Source organism: Anas acuta, chromosome Z (assembly GCF_963932015.1).
Source record: "Anas acuta chromosome Z, bAnaAcu1.1, whole genome shotgun sequence".
NCBI lineage: Eukaryota > Metazoa > Chordata > Aves > Anseriformes > Anatidae > Anas > Anas acuta.
In genome coordinates this window covers 21,206,239-21,225,167 of record NC_089017.1, presented here as the reverse complement: position 1 = coordinate 21,225,167, position 18,929 = coordinate 21,206,239, and the positions used below count along the sequence as shown (strand labels likewise).

The following is an 18,929-nucleotide window of genomic DNA, read 5'->3' as shown; positions in this document are numbered from 1 at the left end:
TCTTGAACGTTTCCAGTTACACCAATGCACCAAGCTAGAGGAAATTCCCTAAGTGGCTGCTTTAAGCAGTTGGTGCAGTGATGTTATGAATCATGGAATCCCAGAATCATCTAGGTTGGAAGAGACCTCCACAATCACCAAGTCCAACCTCTGACCTAACACTAAGTCCTCCACTAACCCATATCCCTAAGCTCTACATCTAAACGTCTTCTGAAGACTTCCAGGGATGGTGACTCCACCACTTCCCTGGGCAGCCCATTCCAGTGCCTAACAACCCTTTCGGTAAAGAAGTTCTTCCTAACATCTAACCTAAAACTCCCCTGGCGCAACTTTAGCCCATTCCCTCTCGTCCTGTCACCAGGCACGTGGGAGAACAGGCCAACCCCCACCTCGCTACAGCCTTCTTCAAGGTATCTGTAAAGAGCGATAAGGTCACCCCTGAGCCTCCTCTTCTCCAGGCTGAACAAGCCCAGCTCCCTCAGCCGCTCCTCGTAGGACTTGTTCTCCAGAGGTTTCCCTCATCTCTCTCTAATCCAGTCTTCCAATAAAGCTAAATGTCGTAGTTGGGCATGCTGAATTAATTCAGATGTTGGATTTGTTCTGCCCTTTGGTAGAGAGGTGTGGAGTTGTTGGTGTCAGCACACCACATGTTGGGTATAACGTTCCTGTGGCAGCTGTTGGAACAATATCTGTTGCATGTGATCCTGGAGAGAATTGCTTTCGTTGCTGTTACCTCTGGACAATAATAAGTATAAATTCAACACCGAGTTTTAAAGGTTTTCTTTCAGGCACCAGGGAGCAGAGAGTACTTATATTTGCCAGTCTTCATTTATCCTGATACCGTCTTAATTGTTCCTTTTGTAATGCAAACAATGTGATAGAAAATCCCTTCACAATAATTTACAGCACTGAACTCTGGCTACAGCTGTGCCATCTGGTATACCAGAGCCACAAACCTCTTGGTCAAGCTCTATAAATATGAATGTACTTTATATTACACCAACATTTTGCCTGATAATATGAGAAAGATAGCACAGACAATAAATATCCAAATATATAATTAGACTATATTTTTAAATAAAAAAATACAGCAACATATATATCTTGTTCTAGAACCTTTGCACCAGTGAAATAGTTAAGCTCATTATATCATCACAAAATTTCACCTCTCTTAGAGACATTAAGTTCTCCCAAAGTATCCATTTTTGTGTAATAAAAGGACTCCTTCAACTTCTTTTTCCAAAAGCTCTCGGCTATTTCAGTATCATCTTAATAGCCAATTTTAGCTGAAGTGAAGCTTGACAGAGATGAAGTAGGTAATGTGGGGTCCTTCTGCTTTTGCTGCTTCCCACTGTTAAGTCTGAGCCATACAGAACCTGGTAAAATGCATGACTTAGTTCCTCTTTCAAGAGTGCTTTTCAAAGTGAAGTAGATGGCAATGCCTAACTGCAGCAATGATTGGAAAGTTTTCCTTTTCCAGAACTTCTTTCACCACATCAGAAAAGATTAAAACTTTTTCTTTCAAAGGTACCTGAAAGGAAATGTATAAACAGAAATACCAATATCCTTTTCTCACTATATAAGATATATTAATGCAGAAAATATGCTTTCTAGGTCATCTCTTCAAAACAAAACAAAACCAAATCAAAACAAACAAACAGCATCTAGATAAATGTCTAGTTTAAAATTATCCCAAAGATGATTTACTAAAATTAGTACACTGGTAGAGACACGGTCTTTGCTTTTTATTTTTAACAGATTTATTTTTAGAGATTTCAAGATAAGTCTTATAACATATATTGGGTATACTTTTCAGGTTTTTATAACTTGCCTATTTTTATTTATTACAGTGTTCTCTGTTGTAATTATAATGTGTTTATGTATTTTTCATGTAAAAACCTCAAGCTTAACCCTAGTTACAACCAGGTGGCTCATGACTGTAGGCATCAGCCTATGACATTTATTTACCCCAACCATATCCTTTCATGCAATAAATTATTCATTCCTGTTTTTCTGAAACCTTATATTTAATACTAGTCATAACTTCAGTCTATAGCAAGTGATCAAAAACTGCCAGAATTAACAGAAAGCATTTTCCTTTATAAGCTTCAATTCTCTATTCTAGCAATGTGCACAGTAACCATCTGTTAATGTGGTACTCAGTTTTTCTCTGCTAAAGACTTAATGGCAATGAGAGGGCCTTATTTTGTTAAACGCATTAGCAATGGGCACTTACCTGTATTTGACTTTCCTTTAGGAATAAGAGCTGAAGGAACAAGGCACATTTCCCATGTTTTCTCTTAAATTTGTAGCCTTAATTGCACTTAGAATCTTTCTCGATAAGCACCTTTTAAAATTAAATTAAAATTATTACCTATCTCCTTGGGTGCAACACTGTAGTCTGTTAAAGACACCACAATGAGCCAAAACCCTCAGCTTTTTATTAACAAACAATAACTCAGCCCAAACATTAAACTTTGTCTCAACCTTAGCCAACTATATCCATATTTGTTCCAGATCCAGACATAATATATTCACCCTTGCCTGCATTAGCCATGTACATATTCAGAATTGAGCAATGAACAGGTGTTCAGTAGTTCCTTTCACAGAATTTTCCTTAAGAGCATCCCTACTTTTAACCTTGGACATAGCCAAGTTAGCAACGTCTGCACCAAAACCAAAATGCAAATGATATTGTTGTAAGCTGCATTTATTGTCTGAGATCTAGGATGAGGCCTTTCATTGGTAGAAGTGACCAATACGTGATTGCATTTGCTGCACATAGGCTTTATGGGACTCCAAGGGGTCTGTGGGAAGGGAACAGGAGCTGATATACACAGAAATGACTGTCAGGCTACTTTTGTGGTTTTAGTGGAATTGGTTTAAGCATAGTTTAAAAAAAAAAAAAAAAGATTTAGGGAAATTTAGGATTTAGGGAAAGCAGCAGCAGAGGGCTGTTTTGCAGAGGGCTGTTTTTAACTATAACATCTGGTAAGATCTTCCTGATTGTGATAAGCAAAAACTTCAGAAAGTGTAAGTGATTCCTGGTTATTGTGCAGTCAGTGTGTTTCATTAAGGCTTACAGTGATGCTTGTTAAGGTTAGTTTCCAGAAAAGTGGAATGAAAGGATTGTGTTTGCTCATGGATTACAGTAAGCATTCATGAGAGAATGGTTCTGGAGGAGCCTTTTTATAAATTGATTAATTTGTAGGTATGTATGATAGGGTCTTCAGTTACGGCTAGGGTTATGGTATGTGGTGGTAAATAACCTGTAAGGCCTTAAGCATTATTCCTTTTTTTTTTTTTTTTTTTTTTTGCTAAACAGAAGCCTACATGCAGCTATAATCCTAGCTGGGCAATTCCTGCACCAAAGCAAAACATGAATCGTTTTCCCTTGCCACAGCTGGCTTTACTGCAAAGTGGCAACTGAGGCACGATTTTGTAATAATCCAGTGTTCAGCCTCTTCATTTAGGTATTTATTTAATACTTGAAATAAGGTCAAATGAATGTAGAACTACTGCATTGTTTTGAAATGATAGTCAATGCTTGACTTTTCAACAAGGCTTTTATTTGTCCAGTGCTTGTTAGTAAAATGTTCGTTGTCTCTGACCCAATAATGTGATAGTATACAAAACAGAAAGATGGTGTATGCTTTTCTACACTGTTGATGCTAATTCGTATTGCACACCACTGCTGTAAAAAAATGTGAATTGTCTTCCTGCATAAAAGAGTTCTTGAAATAAGACATGATGTAGCCTTTAAATATGTGCTTAGTCTTCAGTCTTATGCCTTTTGGAAAATGCAGACATTTGAAAATTGAAGGAGATTGCAATGAGTACTCAAACCAGTCTTTGTGATACAAACATCTAGTGCTACTTTGTAATTAGATGCAAAAAGCAAAGGAGATCAAATGGTATAAAGCTGATTACTAGTATAAAGAGATAATTGTAGATAGCTAGAGAAAGTGCAATGAAATGACAATAATTACCCTACTCCCACACTTTGGATTTTATAGAGTATCTGATAAAACCTTCTGTTGAAACTTTCTGATTCTTAATTGTATATCAAAAATACTAATCATCTTTAATGTTGGATTCTATAATAAAAAACAAAGTACAATTATTTTCATGGATGGAAGGAGATTTTTCCATGCTTTTATGACCACTTATGTTTATATGCTGCTCTAGCCAAGCAAAACCCACAGCAGTGCTTGGAGCCAAGAAAAGTACAGTCATCTGTGCAGACTAGGAACTAGTTTTAGAACTGCTATTGTCCTGTGCTTTTTGAGAAAAATGGGGAGAAGAGAGTCAGGAAAAAGGAGGCTGAATTGATTCAATAGTGGTAGCATATCTGCAAAAGCACCTCTCTTTGTTCTTTGAAACAATTTTTAAATGATTCAAAGTGCAAAGTGAACATAGTCTAATTTACATGCAATATTCATGAATTTTCAGTGTTCTCTGTAATTTATAGCTTGTTGAAATCTCTCTCTGTCTCTTTCTCTCTCTCTCTTTTCCCCCACATATCTATCAAAATTACTGTGATGGAAAAACAGATGCTTTGTAATAAGTCAAGTGTAGATACTAGAATAATTACTTTGACTTTTCTTAAATATTTTATTGTTTACCATGTGAACACAAGAACTGTCTTGTCTCACTTCTGGTATGTTAGATGCAGGTCTGGGTTTCTAGGTGGACTTGCGTCTTGTACAGTACAGTTCTGCAACCTCTCTTCTGTTCTGTGGATCCACACACCTTGAACAGAAGCATCAAGTGTCTGGAGGTGAAAAGCCAGACGGAAAGCACTGAGCTTCTTCTTTTTGGGCTTTACATTCAAAGGACTCTCACACTATGGCTACTGCTTTTTTTTTTTTTTTTTTTTTTTTGCAGTGAGGTCTTTGTAAATGTGTGGCCTAGGACCATTCTTTTCACATCATGTGAACTGAAATATTGAATATGTGTGATTGGCAGACCACTCACTTCAAATAACGTTTTGTTACAACTGAAATAAATGTTCTTTGAAATATCTCAAATATTTTCAAAATATTTCTTACAAGATTGAAATTTTAATTTAGACAAGGAGCAATAGCTAAAGGTAATGCATATGGGCAATGCTTACATTTCAATTAATTAAGCAACTGTCAATGCTGTTGCACATATTTTAAAGCCACTGGTATTCTTTTCTAGTGATAGTGATGATCATAGAATCATAGAAGCAGCCCAGGCTGGAAGGGATGCTGAAAGATCATCACATCAATCATTTTGTTGGAAAAGGGAGACTAGATGAGATTATCTATCACCCTGTCCAACTGCATCTTGAAAGCCCATGGTGATGTGTATTCTACCACGCCCCTGGGGAGGTTGTTCCAGTGACTGATTATTCTTACTGTAACAAATATCCTTCTTAGATCAAGATAAAACCTCCCCAGTGTAGGTTGTACCCATTACCCTTGCCTTCTCCATGTGGATCCTTGTGAAGAGAAGGGCTCTTTCCTCTTTGTAGCTACCTGCTAAGTACTGGCTGCCCTTCAACTACTGAAGCACTGTGATAAGATTTGCCCTGAGCCTTCTCTTTTCCAGGGTGAAAAGACCAAACTGCTTCAGCCTTTCCTCATAGGACAGGCACTCCACCCCTCTGATCATGGCCCTCCTTTGGACACCTCTCAGTCTGTCTGTGTCTTTTCTGGACTGTGGAGACCAGAACTAGACATAGCACTCCAGGTGTGACTTGATAAATGCTGAATGGAGTAGGATGATCACAACTCTTTCTTTGGTAATAATGACTCTGCAGATACAGTCCAGAATCTGATTTGCCTTTGTAGCTTCAGTGATGTGCTGCTGACTCTTGTTCAGCTTGTCTGCCAGGACTGCCAAGTCCTTTTCAGCGAGGCAGCCACACAGGCCTTAGCCACACAGACCTTAAAATATACTAGGCTCTCTGATTAGCCCATCCCAGAGGCAGGACCTTGCATTTCTCATTTTTAAGCTTCACACAGTTCTTGCTTGCCCACTCCTCCAGCCTGTCCATGTCTCTCTGTAAGATGGCTCTCACTTCTATGCGTCTACCTCACCATCCACCACCCAGTTTAGTGCCTTCAGTCCCATCAACTTCATCATTTATGAGGATATTGAACAGTGTGGGACCTAGTATCAATTCCTGGGAAACCCCACTTGTGACAGGCTGACAGCGTGAGTAAAAAACATTGATCACCACCCTCTGAGTGTGTCCTCTAAGCTAGTTTCTGATCCGTCTTGCAGACTACCCACCAATCTATATCTTGCCAGCATTAGCAATCATATACTGTGAATGCTGAACACCTCATTGCTCAAGGGTTCTATCTTTTATCTAACATCCCAGTATCCCCTGTAGAAATTCTGTTCTTCCATTTCATCAGTGATGTAATGGTCAGTGTGTATATCAATCATATATATATTTTAGAGAAGACTTGTAAATTGAATTGAGAGATTGGAAATAGTCTGGAGTCTAGTACTTACTACATCTGAAAAATATATATATATATATATATATTTTCTTCACAGACATATTGGCATATAGCTTGAGAGGCACTTACAGAACAGTGTTTACTGAAGAGCCTATAAATGTTGTATGCCTAATGTAAGTGTTCGTATATACTTAATGGTTTCTCCCAAAGCATCTGATTTATTTATTTTTTCCACTTGAGTAAACTTTTCCACATCAGTCAGTCAGTCTTCCACATCAGTAACAGAACCTATCATGATTAAAGTTCTGAATGGATTTTGCATGAATTGCAAGAAATGTTCTTCTAGCATAACGACTTGCTGGCATGTTAGATGAAGATTTTCAGTATTTGAGTTAGTAAAGATTTTTGTGGAAACAAGTGCTTTATTCAGATGCAGTGAGTAACAATATATCCACCTGTTTCTCAAGCATCTAACTTCTCCACGTGGTGCCACATATGAAACCAAATCTGTATGCTCTGGCTGAGTATAAGGAAATATTTTCCTCAAGATTATTTGATCTTCATTTGACAGATATTTTTTCCTCAGGCTAGAGAAATACCAGCAGCTGCTGTTATGTTTAGTCCTTAGTAGGAGTAGTAGGAAACCAGCTGATTAAAACAGAGGAATTTCAGAAGTTTCTCTGTTATGAATATTGAAAATAAATGGAATGGACGAAGCCTGAATATCCTTGCTTATATTCTATATCCTAAATTCCTTTCTGTGGCTACACATAGCTGCAGCAATCAGCGCTTGCTCTGTGGCAAATAATGGTAGCACTCAGTTACTGAAATACACCACTTCAGTCAAGTAATCAAATATTTAATAGCAGTGTATTCTGTTTGTATTTTTAATAATTGAATGAATAATTCCTACTAAAAATTTCCGAATTGACAAAAAATATAATAAACTTGATAAATCTTTGGAATGTGGTGAACATGCTGGATAAACAAGAACACTGCAATAAGCCATGGGTATGTTCCTGCTACGGGGAAGGCTCTTCAACAGGTCCAAAATAGATCTGTCAATAATTTTGCCAAAATGCACCTTGGATATTTCTGTGGCTGCAGCACTTTCCTCCCTATAAGCTGTAGAAAGCAGGTGATCAGCTAAATCTCTTCTGATAGGAAATCAAAAGATCAACATCCCTAGAGATCTTTAATGGCAGGGTGCACATGTACAACATATTTATGATGACATATTCTGCTGCAGGGGCAGTGGAACACCACTGTACTCTAGAGTATTGAATGGCCATAAAATGCACAGTATCAGCATCTTTCAAGACTGCCATTAAGACCGTCCGCAAATCTGCTATTGAAAATCATATCTGAAGAAAGAATACTGTTTTTGGTTTTGTAATTGTTCCTCGCAGAAGCATATAGTGTTTTAAAGAAAGGTAAAAGCACATTTCATACAGAAAGCAGTTGGCAACAATTAAACTGTTTTCTACGAGAATAAGTAAAAGGCTTTCAAGGCTTAATTATATTAATAATCTGTTTCAAAGGAAAACAAGATCTTAATATATAGCAATTGTCATGTTTATTGCTAGCTTAAAAAAAATCTGAGCATTGTACTTGCTTTACCACTTTTAAGAGCTTCTTTTTCACAAAGGAGTACAAGGCAGGTTCTTGGCATGAGATTACCATTATAAAGCACAGATCTGCTTGGGAAACCACATGGAAGAAAAGCTTGAAATGATTAATGCGAAGCAAGCTTTCCTCCTCCCCCTAAGAGCAGCCCATTGTGTAACAGCCACAGTGCTCCAGCATCCCTGCCGCACCTCAGCGCAGGATCAACACCGGAGCTGCGGACAGCTCACGTCCCTTCCAGCCTGAGCGTGCCCAGTCCCTGTCGCGGTGTGAGAGCCTCTCCCCTTCTCTCGGGCGAGCTCTGCAGTCCCTGCGCTTGCCTGATGTGCCTGATGGCAGGCAGGAGGGCAGCGCCTTGCCTCGGAGGCGTGAGTCAGCAAGCAGGGAAGCTGACGGCACTGCCTGGACGTGCCGCGTAGGGATGAGCCCCCGCAGCCCTTGCTCACGCAGAAGTCAGCGAGGGTTTTTACATCATCCCTACGCCAGGTGGCAACACATCACGCTGCTCTGCTGCTGAGCCGGATTTAAAGTAACAAACACACCTCGCATGCAGCGGCCTGCGATATTCAGTCTGCACAGAAAGGAAAAACCAGCGTCAGGTGTCGGATCGGTACGTGTTCGTATCCTCCCTACGCCCCAGGCTCATTTATTCAGCCTTAAAAGAGGAGCTTTGCCATTTCAAAGGGCTATGAAAACCCTGCAATAGGTTTGAGAAGACTTTCTGCAAGAGGAATCTTAACATTCAGCCAGAGCATAGCTCTCTTGACATTTCCCAGGACAGAGTATGTCCTAGGATGAAAATACAATAAAATGAACCTTGAACTTGCATTGCTTAAGAAATGTACAAACACAAAGCTGTCTAAAAGCTGCGGTCTGTTGTCCCACTCTGCTCACCAGGTGGAGCAGGCAGTAGAGATCACTTTAATTGAATCACAGAATCATAGAACAAGCTGCCCTAAGAGGCCGTGGGATTTCCTTTCTTAGACCAGATGTAGCCTCTAAAAATCCCTTCTAACCTAAGCAACTCCAATTCTATGACTTTCTGAGTTTGGTTGGTCTCTCTCCCTTAGGTTACAGTATAGGCTATAATCAAGTGTTTTGGATATCTGTCAGAGCTGTAGAAATTTCTGGAATCTGGGGCTTAGTGGAAACCTGTGCTCTTGTGACCATCACAAGATAAGACTTGATATAAGCAGCCTTTCTTGGTTAGTCATAGACTTTTGAACATACTAGCAATATTCTGGTTCTGCCAATTACAATTATTATTATTTAAATCAGATTAAGTATTCCTGAATTTTATGTGGTAGAAATGTTGACAAAGACTTATGGAATGCCATTAACTGAAAGTAAGACTGTAATGTAATCAGGTGGTCTAGATGGTGGAATAGAGTACACCAATGATATCTTTCTAAGTTATAAAGGATCACTTTTTTTTGTTTGTTTGTTTTTTACTCCAATTAATAGTATACATTATGACAGTTTGTAGTTTGTATTCTTCTTTCATTTCTTCTTTTTCCTTTTTTTTTTTTTTTTTTTCCAAATTTTCTTTCACGTAGTTAATAGAAAAGTTCTCTCTGCTAATTCAGAAAGTTACCTAGTCTTTGAAGGACTAGCATCTTCAATTAATAAGAACCTTGGTTACTATAAAAATGCCTCTCAGGCAACTGTTTAGAAAGGCTGCCTATCTGTACATGTCTGTGCCGCTATGGCAGAAGTGTTTTGAGTGGTGACCATCCTGCTGACTTAAGGTCTTTTTATTGTAGCTTTCTACTTCTGTATTGTTCATTTTGGATTTCCCTTACAGTTGCTTAAGGAACTTCTGAGATGTAGATGTCCTTATCTGAAAAGTCACTTAGTCCTTTACATTCCTTGCAGAGAAACAAGTGCCTGCAGGGTTCAGTTGAGCTCAGATATTTCTGAAAGGTCAGATGAATCATACCACAAAAGTGCTTATATCTCTGTTGTGACTATGAAAAGTCTAGACAACAGGTTCAGATATCTACACTTTAGATATTTGCATTTGCTCAGATGGTTTCTGTATTTTGAATTCAATTGTACTTTGAATTGACTTAGAGTCTCTCAGAGAATTTAATTATTTGTCAGTTTGACACCAATTTTTGCAAGTGTGGTTTTAATATTGATGTGAATAATTCTAATCTATTTTTTGCAGTAAGTAGATATAGTTCCCATTACATCAGGTGAGGGCTTGTCAGACTCCAGCACTGTGTTAACATAACACAATAAAAGCCATGTAAGAGAAGAGTCTATGTTAAAAATTTAAATGATGTATTCTGTGAGAATGTACAACAAATGTGAAAACCAAAATCTAACCATGGTTAAATAGAAGTTTGTGAAGTATTTAAAAGGCAAATAACAAGTAAAATGACAAATGAGATGTTTACAGAAAACAGTAATATGAAAGAGAATGGGAAAATAAATCCTTAAATGGAAGGAGGAGGAGAAGAGGGAAGAAAGGCGTTTGTGCATAGGTTAGCAACATTTATGGCAGCATGTCAAAAGTTTGACAGTGGGGTAAAAGCCAAACAATCAGTGACAGAGTGGAATGCAAGCCTGTGTGGGATTACTTTACATTGAACTGATTAATCAGCAAAGTCAGGAGCTACTGTTCTGCACATACTGCAGGAATAACTGGGTTTTATTTATTTATTTATTTTTGACTGTGTAAGCTACCATTTAGCCAAGTTTTCTTATTTCAAAGGGACTAGCAGTGGAGGGTAAACTAAACAATGTCCAGTACTCACAGAATGTCTCTGATTGTTTTTACAGGAAGACTTTGAGACAGGTTGAGGTGGACAACATAGATAAATACTCATAAAAATACCCCCAACTTTGCATATACTATCTTGGATTTTGAAATACCCACTTGGGAACAAGGCCTTCAGTTTACAACAGATAGTTTAAAAGTAGTTAATTTTGGTGCTCAACAGTTGTTATAATTTTCCCTTAAAAAGTCTATAGTCAAACTGAAAAAAAGTAAAAAAAAAAAAAAAAGAAAAAAGGCAAAAAAAAAGAAAGTTATCTAAAGCATGAAGTAGCTACAAAAGGAAAAACAGTTAAGCAAATTAGAGATCTTCAGTCCAGAGAAAAGACTACTCCTTGGAAATAATAATAGAGGGTTAAAAAACAAGAAGCATTAAGTGTTGCATTAGGGATTTCTTGTTTACTCTTCCTATAAACACCAGGGAGCATCCACTGAAGCTTACAGAAGCCTAATTGAAAACAAACAAGTCTGGGTTCTTCATCTTCTTTTATCATGTGTAATATCTTTTGCAAGAAGCTCCACAGATTCACTATATGAAATTTACATTAATTCAGGAGAAGATAGGAGAGATTATTCTGGAGAAGTGAGATATGAGAGATTATGTATTTACATTGAGAGATCATTTTGGAGAAGTGCCACCTCATGCCATATTGTTAGATTTTTATTTTGGGTGGTCTTTTGCAGACAAGATACAAAGCTTGACCAGCCACCAGGATTTACTCTGACCTACAGTCACAGACTTATTAGAACCAGCCCTGATTTTAGATAGTAATGGGTAATAATTAAATGTTTTAAAATAGATGTACAACAAAAATATGTAACTTCTGTGTGGATATTTTTCAGGGAAATCTTCTAAATTTATCAAACTTCATGTAAGGTAGAGCGAGTGTTTTTAATTGTGTGTGTGAACTACAGTTGTCCTTACTACCATTTTAGGAGCACGATGAAGAAAAGAGGGAAAGTTTCCAAAGGTGTTAGTCCTATAGGAAAAATAATGAAAACAATAAATAGGAGCAAAAATGGTGTAAGGATGTTCCCTTTAAACCTGCAGTTTTCTGTTTCTCTTACTCCACGAATATATATTTTGCTTATCTAATTTATTAGGTTTTTCTCAATTTTGCTATTTCCCACTTGCTTTAGATGAGTGCTAAGTAGAGTTTTGCAAAAACCAAGAACATTTACTTCCTGATTACTGTTTTTTATCCATGTGTTTCTTTTCCATTTAGGGGAGAGCGTATCTACTCAGAAATACTAAATCTGTAGCAAGTGCTGCAGTTACTCACATTTTCTTGCTTCCCTTCTTCAAGATTACAGATTGCACACTGTCCAGCATGTTATGTGCATACTGATGGCTCTTCTACTTGTGGGTAAAGAAGCAAACTAATAAGAAATTTGACCTAGAAGAAGAATCCCAGAATCCCAGAATCATCTAGGTTGGAAGAGACCTCCAAAATCACCAAGTCCAACCTCTGACCTAACACTAACCAGTCCTCCGCTAAACCATATCACTAAGCTCTACATCTAAATGTCTTCTGAAGACCTCCAGGGATGGTGACTCAACCTCTTCCCTAGGCAGCCCGTTCCAATGCCTAAGAATCCTTTCGGTAAAGAAGTTCTTCCTAATATCCAACCTAAACCTCCCCAGGAGCAACTTTAGCCCATTCCCCCTCATCCTGTCACCAGGCACATGGGAGAACAGACCAACCCCCACCTCACTACAGCCTCCTTTAAGGTACCTCCAGAGAGCAATAAGGTCACCATTTACTTATGGTCAAACGAAGCCAAATGCCACTTTGTCCTTCTAGGCGACCAACAAAGGTCCCTGATCACTGTTGCTGGGGCTGGGAACCCTCTGCCTGGGGAATTCTGCTGGCTTCAGCAGAGCCCCCCTGCATGACGTTAGGCAGACTTCTGACCCCAAAGCGGACTAATTTCAGTCACACCGAGACTAGAGGTCAGACTGATCTTAACGATGTCCTTCAGAGTGTCCTTTCGGAGTATCTTTTCTTCTAAGGGAAGCGTCCCTGCAAATGGTGTATAAAACTGACACCACTTCAGCTGCTTTCATCTCTAGTAGAATTTGGGGATTTCTTAGTTTTTCCTCAACTTTACTCTTTAGCTGAAATAAAGTTCATTTCAATGAACTCACTTCACCTTTGCTGAGCAGCTGCTCTTGCACTTGCTGCTCCAGCTACTTGATTCCCCTCCCCAGAATCACAACGCGTGGCTTTGGGTTTTTCACTGGTTTTATTCATGTGGTTCTTCCTTCGGGCTTCTGTGGTGGGCAGCACCAGACGTGTCCCCCTGCACAGCAATGGGGGGCAGCCGAGGGGCTCCTCTCTGCTGGCCTCTCCTCTTCCAGCCACACCGCACGCACAGGCGCAGGCAGCGATGGGACCGAAGCGGGGCACGCTCCTGGCCTCTCCCCCTCGGCGGGGAGCTCTCCGAGCCCTGCAGGGCAGGCAGCACAGCCCCAGCCGCACCCCAGCACGCTCCCACAGCCTGCTGGCACGGCCCCGCAGCCCTGCCCAAACCCCAGGGCACCTTGTCCAGCGCCCGGCCCGGGCCTGGGCTCCGCATCAGCTGCTGCCCCCCACCCCCCCGCAGTGCTGCCCTGCCCATGGCTCAGCAGGCAGGGGGTGCCCCATGTCACAAAGGGGCAGGGACGGCCTTGGCCCCGGAACGCTGGCCCCAGCAGCACTTGGGCGCTTGGGCAGCCCTGCCATGGCTGCCCGTGCTGACGGGGAGGCTGCTCGGCTGCCTGCTCCTCTGCTGCGGCTCCAGCCTCCGCTCTGGACACAAAGGCAACCAGAGGAACTCAGCTCCTCTCTCCTCCCTCCTCAGGCCCTCGCCTCCAACGGGAACTGAACCACCGCACACTCCTGGCCGCTCCTTCCCAGCACGGGGCCGGACAGTTGTCCACGCTCTCCAGGACAGGTAACATCACCCCGACCCACACCCTCCCACGCTCCCATAGCAGGCAGCCGGCTGACAGGATCAGGCCAGGATGGCAGGGACAGCTCCATCAGGACGACGGGACACGGACAGCCTCGGTGAGACTCTAGAGACCCTCGGGCAGAGAGGCGGGGGCTGCCCGTGCTCACAGGGGGATGCTGCTCCGTTTGCTGCTTCTTCTCTTCCAGCCACAATCACACAGCGATGGCACCAGAGCACCGCACACTCCCCGCTCTCTGCCCACCACCACTCAGCTGGAAGGAAGAGCTGCCAATGCTCTCCAGGACAGGTAAGATTGCCCCAACCCACACCCCACCATGGTCCGCAGCAAGCAGGAAGGTGACATGATCGGGCCAGGAAGGCAGGAGCGCTCCATCACGATGACGAGAGACGGACGGACGTGGTGAGTTGCTGGAGTCCCTCAGTCAGAGAGGCTGGGGCAGCTCGTGGGCACAGGGAGGTGCTGCTCGGTTTGTTCCTTCTCTTCTTAAAGGCCGGCAGAGACAGGAATGAGAGTAGAGCCCTGCATACTCCTGGCCTCTCTGCGCTGGAGAAGTCAGCTGCAAAAGCAGTCAGCGCCCTTCAGGACAGATAAGATCACCCCAATCTATTGCAAACCACGGTCTAAAGGCCTGGAAAGTGGGCGCAACGTGGCTGAGCCGGGAAGGACAGCCTTGGAGTGAGGCTGGGAGAGCCTTAGGCTGGGAGGCAGGGGCTGCTCCTGGCCACAGGGAAGGCTGCTCTCTCTTGGCTTCCTCTCTTATAGCTGGAAAGACACCCAGCGATGGGACCAGACCATGGCACACTCCTGGTCTCGCTGCCCTTGAGAGAGAACTCAGCTGGGAGGAAGAGCTGCCAATGCTCTCCAGGATAGGTAAGATCACCCCAACCCACCCCCCCCACGTTCCACAGCAAGCAGCAAGGTGACACGCTTGGGCCGGGACAGCAGGGACAGCTCCATCAGGACCATGGGACACGGACAGCCTCGGTGAGACGCTAGAGACTCTTGGGCCGAGAGGCAGGGGCTGCCTGTGGTCACAGGGGGATGCTGCTCCGTTTGCTGCTTCTTCTCTTTCAGCCACAATCACACAGCGATGGCACCAGAGCACCGCACACTCCCCGCTCTCTGCCCACCACCACTCAGCTGGAAGGAAGAGCTGCCAACGCTCTCCAGGACAGGTATGATTGCCCCAAACCATTCCCCACTCCGGTCCACAGCAAGCAGGACGATGACACGCTCGGGAAAGGATGGCAGTGAGCTCCTTCAGCATGACAGGACACAGACAGGCTCGGTGAGACACTAGAGACTCTTGGGCAGAAAGGAAGGGGCTGCCCATGGTCACAGGAGATGTTGCTCCATTTGCTGCTTCTTCTCTTTCAGCCAGAAACACACAACGATGGGACCAGACCACAACACTCTCCTCCCTTACTGGCCACAACCACTCAGCTGGAAGGAAGAGCTGCCAACGCTCTCCAGGACAGGTATGATTGCCCCAACCCACACCCCAGCATGATCTCATAGCAAGCAGAAGACGGACATGCTCGGGACAGGAAGGCAGTGATGCTCCATCAGGATGACTGGAGATGGACGGACGTGGTGAGATGCTGGAGACCCTCGGGCAGAGAGGCGGGGGCAGCCCGTGGTCACAGGGGGATGCTGCTCTGTTTGGTGCTTCTTCTCTTTCAGCCACAATCACACAGCGATGGGACGAGACCATAGCACACTACCCCCTCACGACCCTTGACCACTCAGCTGGAAGGAAGAGCTGCCAACGCTCTCCAGGACAGGTAAGATTGCCCCAAACCATTCCCCACTCCAGTCCACAGCAAGCAGGATGATGACACGCTCGGACCAGGACAGCAGGGACAGCTCCATCAGAACAAGGGGACACGGACAGCCTCGGTGAGACTCTAGAGACCCTCGGGCAGAGAGGCGGGGGCTACCCGTGCTCACAGGGCGATGCTGCTGCGTTTGGTGCTTCTTCTCTTTCAGCCAGAAACACACAGCGATGGGACCAGACCATGGCACGATCCTGCCCTCTCTGCCTGTGGGAACTCAGCTGGAAGGAAGAGCTGCCAACGCTCTCCAGGACAGATAAGCAATCCCCAACCCACAGCCCTCCACACTCTCATAGCATGCCAGAAGATGACCTGGCTGGGCTATGATGGGCATCCCCTGGCTGTCAGGGAGATGTGAGATGGACGGCCCTGGAGTGTGGCTGGGAGAGCCTCGCACAGGGAGGAAGGGATGGCTTGCAGTGCTGCCAGGGGGTGGCTGCTCGTTTTTTCGCCTCCTCTCTTACAGCTGGACACGCTGCCAGTGAGGGAATGACGCCATGGCACACTCCTGGCCTCTCTCTTTCAGCACTCTGACGGAGAATTCACCACGCTCTCCAGGACAGATAAGATTGCCCCAAGCCATTCCCCTCCATGGTCTTAGAGCAGACCAGAAGATGACCTGGTTGGGCTGTGATAGGCATCTCCTGGCTGTCAGGGAGACATGAGATGGACGGCCTTGGAGTGAGGCTGGGAGAGCCTCATGCAGGAATGCAGGGGCTGCCCCTGGCCGTGGGCAGGGGCTGCTCTTTTTGTTCATTTTCCTTTCTCAGCCCATCACAGAGCCCCGAGGAGACTAAGGTCTGCCACTGTCCTTTCCCTCGCCTGCCCTCTCCCTCCGCGGCCACTGACCTGAAGGCTGGAGCAGCTTTCTACAAGCACAGCCACCCAAGAAGCAGGAAGTACACAAGGACCCCGGCTCTACCCTGACGTGGTCCTACTAGCACACCAATGGGCAGCACGGCAATGGACAAAAAGAACTCAGCACAGCGCCGTGACACCCCACCCCACAGCATGTCTCTCTCAAACCATGCTCAAATAAAGGTTCTGATTCACCACCTCCTCGGCTGCTCTTTCCTGCCCTTCTTGCGGAAATCTCGGGGGGGCTTTGCCTTTTGCAGGAGGAGCGAGTGCAGCAGCCTGCGCTTCTTCAGGTGCTGGCAGCAAGAGAATTTCAAAGCAGATGACGTGTCCTAATCTAAGAGCAGCGTCTGCAGGCTTGGCTCTGCAATCCAGTTTGCTCCCTCGTTCACCAAGGGTGGACAAGAAAGGACCAACATTTCACACAAAAACCTCATCTGCTCTGATGGAACTGCTTGAGGCAATTCCCCTTCCTGACATGCACTGCGCACCCACCGTGCAGGCACCAGGGTTTGTGCTGCCCCGCTGCTGGAAGTCAAAGAGAACCATGCTTTCTACCCGGGAAATTAAGCGCCTCTCCTAGCTTTGCTGCACATTTCTCGCATGCAGCAGCCTTGGCACTGCTGGCCATCCCAGCTCACTTTAAGCCAACCTCTTCCTACTCAGCTTGTCTACCTCCTGGTCACACACCTGACCGCCAGAAACAAACTGGGACTAATTAAAAATAAAAGCCCAGGGGATGGCACTACTTTTGCACACTCCCACTCCCACCTCTTGTGGAAGACTCTTCCAGAAACGCCCCATGCACTGAAAAACAGCCCTGCGCTGGGAGGGAAGATGCAGCTGCAGGCACTCAGTGTCAGGGGCCTGTTGGAAGGCCGAAAGGGAAAGGTTGAGGAGATTGGGAAGTTTTGTGTGCCATCAGCACGGGGAGAAATAGCTCCCCAGCATGCAGACTGCTCCCACTTTCCCCACAGCCCTCCTTCCCCTCACAGAGCTTTTCAGAGAGGGAGAAAATAGTGTTCCAGCCCCAAAGATGCTGACGACCAGAAATGGCAACTCACATTTCTAAACGGGGGAATTACTCCAGAAAGATGAATGAGACCCCAGTGCTGCCAAGGAAACAATGAAATGCTGCCATGGGGGACTGGGAGCAACAGATGTCAAGAACAAGATGGTCTTGTCAGGAGGAAATCCTTGGGCTTTCAGGAGACGTCTTTTCTATCACCACTTCTTTTAGGAGGCAAGAGGATAAAGGAGTGCAAAGCAAATTAACCAAGGAAAACAAACAACTGTTTGCCTTGATGGTGTCATGGCAGTACTGGAGACTTGAGAGGGAAGCCATCGAAGTTCTCCCAGCTTTCTTTCCATTTCATAATTAATCAATCCTTGAAGTCAGAAAATACTTTTTCTGCAGGCAAACCTACACAAAACTGCGTATCAAGAGTCTTTGCCAAAAAATGCCCAGTAATTAGTGGTTTAGAGTCTAGTTTCCAGACCAGAGAAAAGAAGCTTCTTTGTCAGGTTCAAGCTCAGGAAACAAGATCTTCGTGATCTTCTCTTCAAGAGAATACTAAGTCTGGACATCAGTATTGACGGCTTCTTTAACTTAACAGAATCATAGTTGCACTCATTGACTTGAAACAAAGGAGGTGTCGGTCTGGAAGGAAGCAGAAGGTAAGTGTGAAAATTTCCAAGGATGGTGAAGAGATCTTGGACTTCCTTTGCAGTAGTCTGAACCTGGTTTGATGTAGCGAGAAGTTTTCTGCTGGCATGAAAAGCTCTGTGAAAGCAAGAAGCCGGATCCTTCCTGTTGAATGCTGGGAGTTGTCTGCATCCAGCTAGCAAAGCGTCAATACAAGCTGCAAGAGCATGTAGCCATAGTCAGGATGTGCAGCTATGAACTCCTGGGCTGCTTTTGCACTTGGGTGTGATTCATTCAGTTGTGCTGTGCTGCTCAGGTAAGTGAAAATCTCAAGCACCCACACCTCTAGCAGCAAGTGTGCAGGGCGTGGAACCACCACGTGCTGAAGAAGGGGGTTTGCCTGTCACTGCTCACAGGCCCTGTGAGTAAAGGCATGCATGCTCCCATGCACACATGGGATTAGACCTTTTGGGGGGATTGCTACAGGAAGTAGTTTCCGACTTCGGTATGTCTTGATTAGCTCTTTGTGTGCATCGAATATCATGGTTTACTAGTATTGCTGGATCTTGACTAGATAGCTCACAGATTCCTGGTTAAACACTTGTCAATAATAAATTAATCAATTGCTTCAATCCTGATTTGGGCATAAAATGTGTGAACTGCAATAGTCCTGGCGGTCTGCAAAGTGCCTGCAAGTGAACTGGTCAAAATTTTGTCTGTAGATACAAAGAAGATAACAAGTAAAGGTCTTAGCTTCTTATCAGTTAACTTCTAGGAGTTGTTG

The 18,929-nt window shown here is 43.9% G+C and overlaps 1 long non-coding RNA gene across 2 annotated transcripts; it reads left to right on the top strand.

Moving 5' to 3' along the window:
- The first annotated feature begins 8,295 nt into the window (after positions 1 to 8,295).
- LOC137848478 (uncharacterized) lies at positions 8,296 to 16,690 on the top strand. Of its 2 annotated transcripts, XR_011091377.1 has the most exons (4): positions 8,296 to 8,676; positions 12,156 to 12,452; positions 13,693 to 15,095; positions 15,185 to 16,690. It is a non-coding gene; the product is annotated as an uncharacterized lncRNA (long non-coding RNA). The 2 variants fall into 2 exon arrangements; XR_011091376.1 differs by having other exon boundaries at positions 13,693 to 16,690.
- The last annotated feature ends 2,239 nt before the right edge of the window (positions 16,691 to 18,929 follow it).